Source organism: Oncorhynchus mykiss, chromosome 6 (genome assembly GCF_057628025.1).
Source record: "Oncorhynchus mykiss isolate SJ-2025 chromosome 6, ASM5762802v1, whole genome shotgun sequence".
Taxonomy (NCBI): domain Eukaryota; kingdom Metazoa; phylum Chordata; class Actinopteri; order Salmoniformes; family Salmonidae; genus Oncorhynchus; species Oncorhynchus mykiss.
Genome location: NC_143027.1, coordinates 9,273,578 through 9,287,500, shown reverse-complemented (window position 1 = coordinate 9,287,500; position 13,923 = coordinate 9,273,578). Strand labels below are relative to the sequence as shown.

The window sequence follows — 13,923 nt, the reverse complement described above, 5'->3', positions numbered from 1 at the left end:
AATACATCTGGAGAATGTGACCTCGGATCAGTTGATCTCATATGTACAATAGACAGATGACCAATAGAGATAGGAAGAGAGAGGGGGAGAGAGAGGGGGGGGGGGGGGGGAGTTGGGGGGGTTGGGGGGTTGAAACTAAATGAGACAAAGTAGTCTAAGGGAGGTTTATGATTAGTTATTGTACAGTTCCTTGTTTGACCTGCCACTCTGGTATTCATATTGTACCGGGTGTTACTCACACAAAAAAAGTTCAATATATTAACATGCATGTAGTACAACCAAATAATACAACCAAATAACTCCCATGGTACATATATAGTGAGCTTTACATTTTCAGCTATAGATGGATATCAGTGACGTGTTTTACACTGTACATAAAGGACAGTCATATACTGATCAGCTGGAAAGAAGGATTTGTGTACTTCATTCATTGTTTTTAGGAATGTGTTCAAAACAATCACAGGGATTTTCTTTAAAACGTTAATTTAAGTTGCATATAAATCAACGTCGCAAACTAACCCAAGGAAGGAATCCCACTTTTATTAAAATGTCCAAACATTCATTTTGTTGGCAGCTTAAACTTGCCCAGTGCTAAGAACAGTGTGTGGTTTCAACACATATGAGATGAAGGAGTGGATACGCAGATGTTCCCCATCACACTTTAGTAAGTAAAGCTAAGGAATAGTAAACACAGATGACCCTTTTTGTGTGTGTGTGACAGTTTACCCACCCTTTGCTGAAAAAATGCATTGAAAGTATAAGCAGCGTAATTATTTTCACCACGACAGGTGATCAGAGTTTACCCTGTTTTACGCACTACAGCACTGCCTGCAATCAAATCACGTTATCATTTATAAACCCTCAAAGAAATATATTCTTAACAAGAGTAAAAAAAATATATTCTTAACAAGAGTAAAAAATATATATTCTTAACAAGAGTAAAAAAAATATATTCTTAACAAGAGTAAAAAATATATATTCTTAACAAGAGTAAAAAAAATATATTCTTAACAAGAGTAAAAAATATATATTCTTAACAAGAGTAAAAAAAATATATTCTTAACAAGAGTAAAAAAAATATATTCTTAACAAGAGTAAAAAAAATATATTCTTAACAAGAGTAAAAAAAATATATTCTTAACAAGAGTAAAAAAAATATATTCTTAACAAGAGTAAAAAAAATATATACTTAACAAGAGTAAAAAAAATATATTCTTAACAAGAGTAAAAAAAATATATTCTTAACAAGAGTAAAAAATATATATTCTTAACAAGAGTAAAAAAAATATATTCTTAACAAGAGTAAAAAAACGAATCAAATATGCCCAAAAGCTGCATAACAGCAGTTAGAGCTTAAAGTCCATAGCAACTCAGAAACAGAAACACAACAACAAACATGCCGCCGAGAGAGAGGGAAGCTCACCTCAAGCAGAACCACGCATGGAGCCATCAATGGCACATCATAAAACGACCAAATGAAGGTTTCATTAAAACACTGCACTGTGAGAGGTAAATGAGAATCCGTATGGATGACAGAGCTTCAACCTAACATCGAAATAAAGCTGACGCTCAAACATTGGCCACGTCCCAAATGGCACCCTATTCCCGGTATTGTGCCATGGACCCTGGTCAAAAGTAGTGCGCCATCTGGGACGTTTTACAAGTGCGCGACAAATAAGGCACTGCCCCTCATCCAACGATACAACATGGATGTAGGGATACCATAATAGAAGTTGGTATGTAGCCCAGGCTCCACCTGTATCGCATTATGATAGGCTGGCTCATGTTCATCTCTCTATGACCGGATCAAACCTGTTCTATGAGGGGGTTTTTATCTGCCTGGCTGTACTGTAGGTCTCATCAAGACTGAAATGGACTGCTACTGTTAGTACTTTCTCTGATAATACTAACAGAAAGCACTAACAGAAGTTGTGTGGATTGGATTCTGTTGTTGTCGTTCTTATTTACATCAATGGCGTGTGCATAACTGACAGGGACTTTTTCTTTGTTACAATGCAGTCAAACACCTTTGGCCCGTAGGCATAAAACTTCCACGATTAGAATTACTTCTGAATTGAAAAACAATCTACAAACAATCTCTGAATTATGTCATTTTCCTCCTACGATCCTTTATGCGTACAGGGCTGTTAGGACCTCCATTCAATCCATATCCCCTGGGACCTGAGAGAACTCAACACATTTCCTCTAACTAAAGACAAACTCTGAACGATCGGAAGTTTACATACACCTAGGTTGGAGTTATTAAAACTTGTTTTTCAACCACTCCACAAATTTCTTGTTAACAAACTATAGTTTTCGCAAGTCGGTTAGGACATCTACTTTGTGTATGACACAAGTCATTTTTCCAACATTTGTTAACAGACAGATTATTTCACTTATAATTCACTGTATCACAATTCCAGTGTGTACCTGTGGATGTATTTCAAGGCCTACCTTCAAACTCAGTGCCTCTTTGCTTGACATCATGGGAAAATCAAAAGACCAAGACCTCAGACCCCAAGACCTCAGAATAAAAATTGTAGACCTCCACAAGTCTGGTTCATCCTTGGGAGCAATTTCCAAACGCCTGAAGGTAAAATGTTCATCTGTACAAACAATAGTACGCAAGTATAAACACCATGGGACCACGCAGCCGTCATAACGCTCAGGAAGGAGACGCATTCTGTCTCCTAGAGATGAACGTATTTTGGTGTGAAAAGTGTAAATCAATCCCAGACAACAGCAAAGGACCTTGAGAAGATGCTGGAGGAAACAGGTACAAAAGTATCTATATCCACAGTAAAACGAGTCCTATATCGACATAACCTGAAAGGCCGCTCAGCAAGGAAGAAGCCACTGCTCCAAAACCGCCATAAAAAAGCCAGACTCCAGTTTGTAACTGCACATGGGGACAAAGATCTTACCTTTTGGAGAAATGTCCTCTGGTCTGATGAAAAAAAAATAGAACTGTTTGGCCATAATGACCATCGTTATGTTAGGAGGAAAAGGGGGGAGGACCTGAGCCTAACACCATCCCAAAAATGAATCACGGGGTGTCAGCATCATGTTGTGGGGGTGCTTTGCTGTAAGAGGGACTGGTGCACTTCACAAAATAGATGGCGTCAAGAGATAGGAAAATTATGTGGATATATTGAAGCAACATCTCAAGACATCAGTCAGGAAGTTAAAGCTTGGTCGCAAATGGGTCTTCCAAATGGACAATGACCCCAAGCATACTTCCAAAGTTGTGGCAAAATGGCTTAAGGACAACAAAGTCAAGGTATTGGAGTGGCCATCACAAAGCCCTGACCTCAAGCCTGTTAAAAATTTGTGGGCAGAACTGAAAAAGCATCAGCGATCAAGGAGGCTTACAAACCAGACTCAGTTACACCAGCTCTGTCAGGAGGAATGGGACAAAATTCACCCAACTTATTGTGGGAAGCTTGTGGAAGGCTACCCGAAACGTTTGACCCAAGTTAAACAATTCAAAGGCAACGCTACCAAATACTAATTGAGTGTATGTAAACGTCTGACCCACTGGGAATGCGATGAAAGAAATAAAAGCTGAAATAAATCATTCTCTCTACTATTATTCTGACATTTCACATTCTTAAAATAAAGTGGTGAACTTAACTGACCTAAGACAGGGAATTTTTACTTGGATTAAATGTCAGGAAATGTGAAAAACTGAGGATAAATGTAGTTAGGTGTATGTAAACTTCCGACTTCAACTGTAGGTCCTGGATGTCAGGAAGCTTGGCCCCAGTGATGTACTGGGCTGTACGCACTACCCTCTGTAGCTCTTTACGGTCAGATGCCGAGCAGTTGCCATACCAGATGTTGATTCAACAGGTCAGGATGCTCTCAATGGTGCAGCTGTAGAACCTTTTGAGGATATGCCAAATCTTTTCAGTCTCCTGAGGAGGAAAAGGTGTTGTCGTGCCCTCTTCAAAACTGTCTTGGTGTGTTTGGACCATAATAGTTTGTTGGTGATGTGGTCACCAAGTAACTTGAAACTCTCGACCCGCTCCACTTCAGCCCTGTCAATGCAGGCCTGTTCGACCCTCTGTTTCCTATAGTCCACGATCAGCTCCTTTGTTTTGCTCAAATTGAGGGAGGGGTTGTTGTTCTGGCGCCACACTGACAGGTCTCTGACCTCCTCCCTATAGGCTGTCTCATTGTTGTCGGTGATCAGGCCTACCACTGTTGCGTCATCAGCAAACTTAATGATGGTGTTGGAGTCATTCTTGGCCACACAGTCATGGGTGAACAAGGAGTACAGGAGGGGACTAAGCATGCACTGCTGAGGGGCCTCAGTGTTGAAGATCAGCGTGGCAGATGTGTTGTTGCCTACCCTTACCACCTGGGAGCGGCCCGTCAGGAAGTCTAGGATTCAGTTGCAGAGGGAGTTGTTTAGTCCCAGTGTCCTTAGCTTAGTGATGAGCTTTGTGAGCACTATGGTGTTGAACACTGAGCTGTGCTCAATGAATAGCATTCTCACATTGGTGTTTCTTTTGTCCAGGTGGGAAAGTGCAGTGTGGAGTGTAATTGAGATTGCGTCATCTGTGGATCTGTTGGCATGATGGTGTTGATGTGAGCCATGACCAGCCTTTCAAAGTACTTCATGGCTACCGAAGTGAGTGCTACGGGGCGGTAATCATTTAGGCAGGTTATCTTTGCTTTCTTTGGCACAGGGACTATGGAAGTCTGTTTGAAACATGTAGGTATTACAGACTCGGTCAGGGAGAGGTTGACAATGTCAGTAAAGCCAGTCAGTCCGTGCATGCTTTGAGTACATGTCCTGGTAATCCGTCTGGCCCCACGGCTTTGTGAATGTTGACCTGTTTAAAGGTCTTGCTCACATCGGCTACGGAGAGTGTGATCGCACAGCCGTCTGGAACAGCTGGTGCTCTCATGCATGCGTCCCTTTTCCTTGCCTCGAAGCGAGCATGTTAGACATCACGCACCAGCAGTTATTAACAAATAGACACACACCCCCGCCCCTCGTCTTAACAGACGTAGCTGCCCTGTCTTGCACAGAGAAGCCAGCCAGCTCTATATTTTCCGTGTCGTAGTTCAGCCACGTCTCGGGGAAACATAAGATATGACAGTTTTTAACGTCCCGTTGGGTCGTAGATGGTCCAGTTGTTTTCCAATGATTGCACTTTGGCCAATAATACGGAGGGTGGTGGTGGTTGACCTACTCGTCGGAGAATTCTTACAAGGCACCCCGCCCTCCTCTCCCTTTATCTCCGTCTTTTTCACGCTGATGATGGGGATTTGGACCTTGGCAAAGCAGTATATCCTTCGCGTCGGACTCATTCAAGAAAAAAATCTTCTTCCAGTTCGAGTGAGTAATCGCTGTTCTGATGTCCAGAAGTTTTTTTCCGGTCATAAGACATTATGTACAAAATGAGTTACAAACCATGTGAAAAAACAAACAAAATAGCACAGTTGGTTATGAGCCCATAAAATGGCAGCAATTCCCTTCGGCGCAATCCTTTCCATTGTTATTGTGAAGTGGAAACGTCTAGGAGCAAAAACGGCTCAGTTGCGAAGTGTTAGGCCACACAAGCTCACAGAATGGGACCACCAAATTGTCTGTCCTCGATTGCAACACTCACTAACTACCGAGTTCAAAACTGCCTCTGGAAGCAACGTCAGCACAAGAACTGTTCATCGGGAGCTTAATGAAATTGGTTTTCATGAACGAGCAGCCAAGTGTTGGCTGGAGTGGTGCAAAGCTTGCCGCCATTGGCCTCCGGAGCAGTGAAAACAAGTTCTCTGGAGTGATGAACCATGCCTCACCATCTGGCAGTCCGACGAACAAATCTTTGTGACAACCGTTTGGGGAAGGCCCTTTCCTGTTTCAGCATGACAATGCCCCCGAGCACAAAGCGAGGTCCTTACAGAAATGCTTTGACGAGATCGGTGTGGAAGAACTTGACTGGCCTGCATAGAGCCCTGACCTCAACCCCATTAAACACCTTTGGGATGAACTGGAACACCGATTTCGAGCCAGGCATAATCGCCCAACATCAGTGCCCAACCTCATTAATGCTCTTGTGGCTGAATGAAAGCAAGTCCCCGCGGCAATGTTCCGACATCTAGTGGAAATCATTCCCAGAAGAGTGGAGGCTGTTATAACAGTAAAAGAGGGACCAACTCCATATTATTACCCATGATTTTGTAATGAGATTTTCGACAAGCAGGTGTCCACATACTTTTGGTGATGTAGTGTATGTAAATGAGATATTTCTGTATTTCATTTTTAATAAATTTGCAAACATTAAAAAAAAAACATATTTTCACTTTGTCATTATGGGTATTGTGTGTAGATTGTGTGAGAACTAAAATCTATTTAATCCATTTTGAATTCAGGCTGTAACACAACAAAATGTGGATTACGTCAAGGGGTGCGAATACTTTCTAAGATACAGTATAAACCAACTGAAATCACTTCCTCTCCCTTACAGGAATATGAACATATCCCATATCTGCCTCTCTCGTTTCCAGTGATTGTACCATAAACATAGATGTTATACCATTAGGGAGTAGGCTTTTCCTTCTAATGTATTTGATTGAGTCTATTTAAACCAAATGCATTCAAGCGTATACAAGGTTATAAAGGGAAAAAAAGAGGGAAAGAACTCGATATTAAAACACGGCCTCAAGGCTCTTTATATAGATGTGAGAAATCCGTCAGTAAGAATCTATATTCTGAGGGTTTTAAAATCTGATACAAGCCAAAGACCGTTTTCATTGATTGAACATTCCTGTAACAAGTTGCTTCACCTGACGACTGACTCATTCAATACAATGCGTCTTGAAAATAACACAGTTTTTTTTCCTTCTCTACAGCTGTGTTGCATTGTCTTATAATTGGACCTGACATGCCCTTAATAAAGAGACACAGGGAGAACTATGTTCCCATAGATACTTCACTGCAGGCTTTGCCAAAGCCACGGAAAGCTGCGGAACACTTTATATAACGTAATGTCTTGCAAACCAGATATAAAATCTGGCCCAGTGTTCAGAGCCATGGTTTCTCCAAGTAAGGCTTTCAATTCAACCATAACCGGTGAGCTAATCTCAGCTGCTTTTGTTAGAAAGACAGGACAAGGCAGGTAAAGCATTTCACAGATTTTGAAAATAAAAAATGGGAAAAAAAAAGAATTGAGTAGGTTCTTCATATCTCTATACACTAAGACCTGGGGAACCACATGAATCAGCATGTCAAGTAGGACATTGTTAACAGACATGCAGACACAGTGAATGAAGGCTTTGCTAACAGACATGCAGACACAGAGAATGAAGGCTTTGCTAACAGACATGCAGACACAGTGAATGAAGGCTTTGCTAACAGACATGCAGACACAGTGAATGAAGGCTTTGCTAACAGACATGCAGACACAGTGAATGAAGGCTTTGCTAACAGACATGCAGACACAGTGAATGAAGGCTTTGCTAACAGACATGCAGACACAGAGAATGAAGGCTTTGCTAACAGACATGCAGACACAGTGAATGAAGGCTTTGCTAACAGACATGCAGACACAGTGAATGAAGGCTTTGCTAACAGACATGCAGACACAGTGAATGAAGGCTTTGCTAACAGACATGCAGACACAGAGAATGAAGGCTTTGTTAACAGACATGCAGACACAGTGAATGAAGGCTTTGCTAACAGACATGCAGACACAGTGAATGAAGGCTTTGCTAACAGACATGCAGACACAGTGAATGAAGGCTTTGTTAACAGACATGCAGACACAGAGAATGAAGGCTTTGCTAACAGACATGCAGACACAGTGAATGAAGGCTTTGCTAACAGACATGCAGACACAGTGAATGAAGGCTTTGCTAACAGACATGCAGACACAGTGAATGAAGGCTTTGCTAACAGACATGCAGACACAGTGAATGAAGGCTTTGCTAACAGACATGCAGACACAGTGAATGAAGGCTTTGCTAACAGACATGCAGACACAGTGAATGAAGGCTTTGTTAACAGACATGCAGACACAGTGAATGAAGGCTTTGCTAACAGACATGCAGACACAGTGAATGAAGGCTTTGCAGTAGCAGCATAATGGTGTCAGAGACCTAAAGAAAACAAGGCACCCATTTATTCACAAGCCCGTGGTACAACATTGCAAAACTAAATGACGCCAACCTAAAACAGTCATAACAACCCAGTGTTCGCAGAATGACGGAGAAACCGAAAGACAACATTGTCTGAGTGTGAAAGACAAAGACAAGCAGTGCCTTTGGGACTGCACAGAGGCACATGACTGTAAGACTGTCACTCTGAGCCTCCCCAGAAACAGCAGGATAAAAAAATACATCATCTATAACTTGATATCTGCTGAGAGTGATGAGGGATTTCTATGACATCTTGAGTACTGTTGCCTGAGTAGATTAGCTCCTCTGCATGGTTCCTGTATCACCATGTGAGACGGCTAAAACAGGGGATTTTTGTATTTATTTTTTTATTTCACCTTTATTTAACCAGGTAGGCAAGTTGAGAACAAGTTCTCATTTACAACTGTGACCTGGCCAAGATAAAGCAAAGCAGTTCGACACAAACAACAACACAGAGTTACACGTGGAATAAACAAACATACAGTCAATAATACAGTAGAAAAAGTCTATATACAGTGTGTGCAAATGAGGTAGGATAAGGGAGTAAATAAATAGGCCGTGGTGGTGAAGTAATTACAATATAGCAATTAAACACTGGAATGGTGGAATGTGCAGAAGATGAATGTACAAGTAGAGATACTGGGGTGCAAAGGAGCAAGATAAATAAATAAATACAGTTTAGGGATGAGGTAGATTGGATGGGCTATTTACAGATGAGCTATGTACAGGTGCAGTGATCTGTGAGCTGCTCTGACAGCTGGTGCTTAAAGCTAGTGAGGAAGGTAAGAGTCTCCAGCTTTAGTGATTTTTGCAGTTTGGGATTTGCTGCTTGTCATCATCCTGCCTCCATCAGTAAAAGTTATTGTCTGTATCGGCACCCTATTCACTATATAGTGGACCTACTTTTGACTAGGGCCCATAGGCCTCTGGTCAAAAGTAGTGCACTATAAAATACATTTAAAGGATTTCAATCAAATCAAACTTTATTTGTCACATGCTCCGAATACAAGTGTAGACCTTACAAATGCTTACTTACAACGCCCTTAAACAACAATGTTGCTCAAGAAAGAGTTAAGAAAATATTTACCAAATAAACTACAGTTAAAAAATATATAAAAAGTAACACAATAAAATAACAATAACGAGGCTATTATACAGGGGATACTGGTACAGAGTCAGTATGGAGGGTATTATACAGGGGATACTGGTACAGAGTCAGTATGGAGGCTATTATACAGGGGATACTGGTACAGAGTCAGTATGGAGGGTATTATACAGGGGATACTGGTACAGAGTCAGTATGGAGGGTATTATACAGGGGGTACTGGTACAGAGTCAGTATGGAGGCTATTATACAGGGGGTACTGGTACAGAGTCAGTATGGAGGGTATTATACAGGGGATACTGGTACAGAGTCAGTATGGAGGGTATTATACAGGGGATACTGGTACAGAGTCAGTATGGAGGCTATTATACAGGGGATACTGGTACAGAGTCAGTATGGAGGGTATTATACAGGGGATACTGGTACAGAGTCAGTATGGAGGCTATTATACAGGGGATACTGGTACAGAGTCAGTATGGAGGGTATTATACAGGGGATACTGGTACAGAGTCAGTATGGAGGCTATTATACAGGGGATACTGGTACAGAGTCAGTGTGGAGGCTATATATACAGGGGATACTGGTAGAGAGTCAGTATGGAGGCTATTATACAGGGGATACTGGTACAGAGTCAGTATGGAGGCTATTATACAGGGGATACTGGTACAGAGTCAGTATGGAGGCTATTATACAGGGGATACTGGTACAGAGTCAGTATGGAGGGTATTATACAGGGGATACTGGTACAGAGTCAGTATGGAGGGTATTATACAGGGGATACTGGTACAGAGTCAGTATGGAGGGTATTATACAGGGGATACTGGTAGAGAGTCAGTATGGAGGCTATTATACAGGGGATACTGGTACAGAGTCAGTATGGAGGGTATTATACAGGGGGTACTGGTACAGAGTCAGTATGGAGGCTATTATACAGGGGATACTGGTACAGAGTCAGTATGGAGGGTATTATACAGGGGGTACCGGTTCCGAGTCAGTATGGAGGCTATTATACAGGGGATACTGGTAGAGAGTCAGTATGGAGGCTATTATACAGGGGATACTGGTACAGAGTCAGTATGGAGGGTATTATACAGGGGATACCGGTACAGAGTCAGTATGGAGGCTATTATACAGGGGATACTGGTACAGAGTCAGTATGGAGGGTATTATACAGGGGGTACCGGTTCCGAGTCAGTATGGAGGGTATTATACAGGGGATACTGGTAGAGAGTCAGTATGGAGGCTATTATACAGGGGATACTGGTACAGAGTCAGTATGGAGGGTATTATACAGGGGATACTGGTACAGAGTCAGTATGGAGGGTATTATACAGGGGATACTGGTAGAGAGTCAGTATGGAGGCTATTATACAGGGGATACTGGTACAGAGTCAGTATGGAGGGTATTATACAGGGGATACTGGTACAGAGTCAGTATGGAGGGTATTATACAGGGGATACTGGTACAGAGTCAGTATGGAGGGTATTATACAGGGGATACTGGTACAGAGTCAGTATGGAGGGTATTATACAGGGGATACTGGTACAGAGTCAGTATGGAGGGTATTATACAGGGGATACTGGTAGAGAGTCAGTATGGAGGCTATTATACAGGGGATACTGGTACAGAGTCAGTATGGAGGGTATTATACAGGGGATACTGGTAGAGAGTCAGTATGGAGGGTATTATACAGGGGATACTGGTACAGAGTCAGTATGGAGGGTATTATACAGGGGATACTGGTACAGAGTCAGTATGGAGGCTATTATACAGGGGATACTGGTACAGAGTCAGTATGGAGGGTATTATACAGGGGATACTGGTACAGAGTCAGTATGGAGGGTATTATACAGGGGATACTGGTACAGAGTCAGTATGGAGGGTATTATACAGGGGATACTGGTACAGAGTCAGTATGGAGGGTATTATACAGGGGATACTGGTAGAGAGTCAGTATGGAGGGTATTATACAGGGGATACTGGTACAGAGTCAGTATGGAGGGTATTATACAGGGGATACTGGTAGAGAGTCAGTATGGAGGGTATTATACAGGGGGTACTGGTACAGAGTCAGTATGGAGGGTATTATACAGGGGGTACTGGTACAGAGTCAGTATGGAGGGTATTATACAGGGGATACTGGTACAGAGTCAGTATGGAGGGTATTATACAGGGGATACCGGTACAGAGTCAGTATGGAGGCTATTATACAGGGGATACTGGTACAGAGTCAATGTGTGGGGGTTAAGGGTTAAGCACCTCGTCTAAACAGAATTAGTCTCTTTACGTTCTCAATTTTTATCTTATGTGCATACAGACACATTGAGACCGACCATACAAAGGTTCACAATGTCACAAACAGGCTCAATATTAACGTAAATACGAGAGTAAAACACAACAGGCAGGACCCTCTGTTAAAGACTGATTTGTGTGTCTAAGTGATGCTGTTGTTTTGGCCTCAAACATGTCGGATTAATATAAATACTAAAGAGGGTGGCCTGTCAATCCAAATTCCCTTAAATACAGATCTAGGATCAGCTTCCCCTCTCCTAATACTAACCCAAACCATTAGCGTGGGAAATTAAGATCTGACCCCAGATCAGTCTCTAGAGACCCCCCCCCCCGCCCCCCTAACACTGGACAGACAGGGGTTGGTGTAACCCTGAAGAAAGCCTGTTCTCTTAGTTGGCACACAGTTGAGAAAGACTGAACAGTAAACAAGAGTCTCTAAAAAATCTCCAGTAGCCAAAATGTCCACTTCAGTTCTCTTCCTGAGGCTTTCTTTCACATCACAGCTGTAACATTGTATTGACACCCCAAAAGCAACACCATCAATCTAGGCCTTTTTTGTTTTTTTGAGCTGTTGGTCTGGCAGAGTGACGAATGAATGATGCTCCCCACAGGGTTCACAGTTGAGACTGTGGCCATCGCAGTATTTGGAGGGACATTTACAAATCTAACACAGCAGGTCTAGCCAAGCTTCTCTCCGTCAGCGTTCTCACCCCAGCTGTGCTACATCATTCCCTGTCAAGAGCAGAGTTCGAGTCCTCAAAGGTGTTCTACTCTACTTAATATATGTTATCCTACTACGGTCTTATTCGTTTTCATCTCAAAAAAATATGCTATATATAGAGACATTACATATTATGAGCCTATTAATAAAACATTATACAGCCTCAGTATTCTGTATTTCATTTCTCAATTTTTTTATTAATTTTCACTTTGTCATTATGGGGTATTGTGATGTCATTATGGGGTATTGTGATGTCATTACGGGGTATTGTGATGTCATTGTGGGGTATTGTGATGTCATTATGGGGTATTGTGATGTCATTATTGGCTATTGTGTGTAGATGGATAAGAAGAAATAATCTAGTTAATCCATTTTTTTATTCAGGCTGTAACACAACAATATGTGCTATTAGTCAAGGGGTCTGAATACATTCTGAAGGCGCTGTGCATGCCTGTTACAAGTTATTAAGCATTTTAAGTGTTACTAAAATACTATTGTGAAACTGTGGACACTTCAGAGAGAGGGGGAGGTTGTTAAGCCATAGACAATGAGGTCAGAAAACAAGACAAGTGTTAACAATGGCTGTCCTCGTCAATGGTCCGCCATCCCCACTGGGGCTTCTAATAACCTACACCCATGGCTTTTTCAGAGAACCTCCACTGTAGTTATATTGGGAAGTGTCCATATCTGTTACTGCATCCCAAACGGCACCCTATTCCCTGTATGTATGTCCAGGGTCCATAGGGACAGGGCTCTAGTCAAAAGTAGTGCACTAAATAAGGGAATAGGGTACCGTTTGGGAGGAGCCCATTGTCCTTTGGCCTCTCTTCGTGAAAATTTGATAGGTCCTTGCCGCTCTTCAGTGGTCAGAGGCTCCATCCACAGTCTTTAAATGGAATTGAATGGCTCGGTCTCTCGTGTGGTTTGTACCAAATGAAAACAATAGCGTTTATGGAGTATGAGTAATGTCTCACAAGAGATGTAACAGAGGGAAACTGAGTTCAATTAGAGTGTTAGGTCATAGACTGGCATTACAGCAGGGCTCTCCAGCTCTCACCAGTTCTTATTCACCCTGACCCTCTTCTCTCTGCCACTAATTTCTATACCGTGGGAGGCGTGCATTACCAACATAGCATTAGACAACATATTGCCCAGAGTCCAGTGGAGGCTGCTGAAGGGAAGGACAGCTCATAATAATGGCTGGAACGGAGCAAATGGAATGGGATCATGTGTTTGATACAATTCAACTCTATCCGCTCCAGCCATTGGGCTCCCGAGTGCTGCAAACAGTGTCACTACAGTCCCTGGTTCGAATCCAGGAAATATCACATCCGGCCGGTGATCGGGAGTCCCATAGGGTGGTGCACAATTGGCACAGCGTCGTCAGGGTTTGGCCAGGGTAGGCCGTCATAGGAAATAAAAATGTGCTCTTAACTGAATTGCCTAGTTAAATTCTGGTTCAATTTTACCACTAGCCCGTCCTCCCCAATTAAGGTGCCACCAACCTCCCGTGGCCCATACATGTGTAAATCTACCATTGTATACAGTAGGTCGGGCGCATAAACAGTGTATGGCTTCAGTTGTTTTCAATGGATAAGTGTGGTGCCAGATTTGGTTTGGATTTACCTTTGTGGGGGGTTGCAACTCATCTGACCAATA

General features: G+C 42.3%; 1 protein-coding gene across 20 annotated transcripts in view; it reads right to left on the bottom strand.

The window, feature by feature from the left end:
• The window catches only part of pdlim5a (PDZ and LIM domain 5a), a 128,745-nt gene that overhangs the window by 97,460 nt on the left and 17,362 nt on the right, over window positions 1-13,923 (bottom strand). The window lies entirely within an intron of this gene.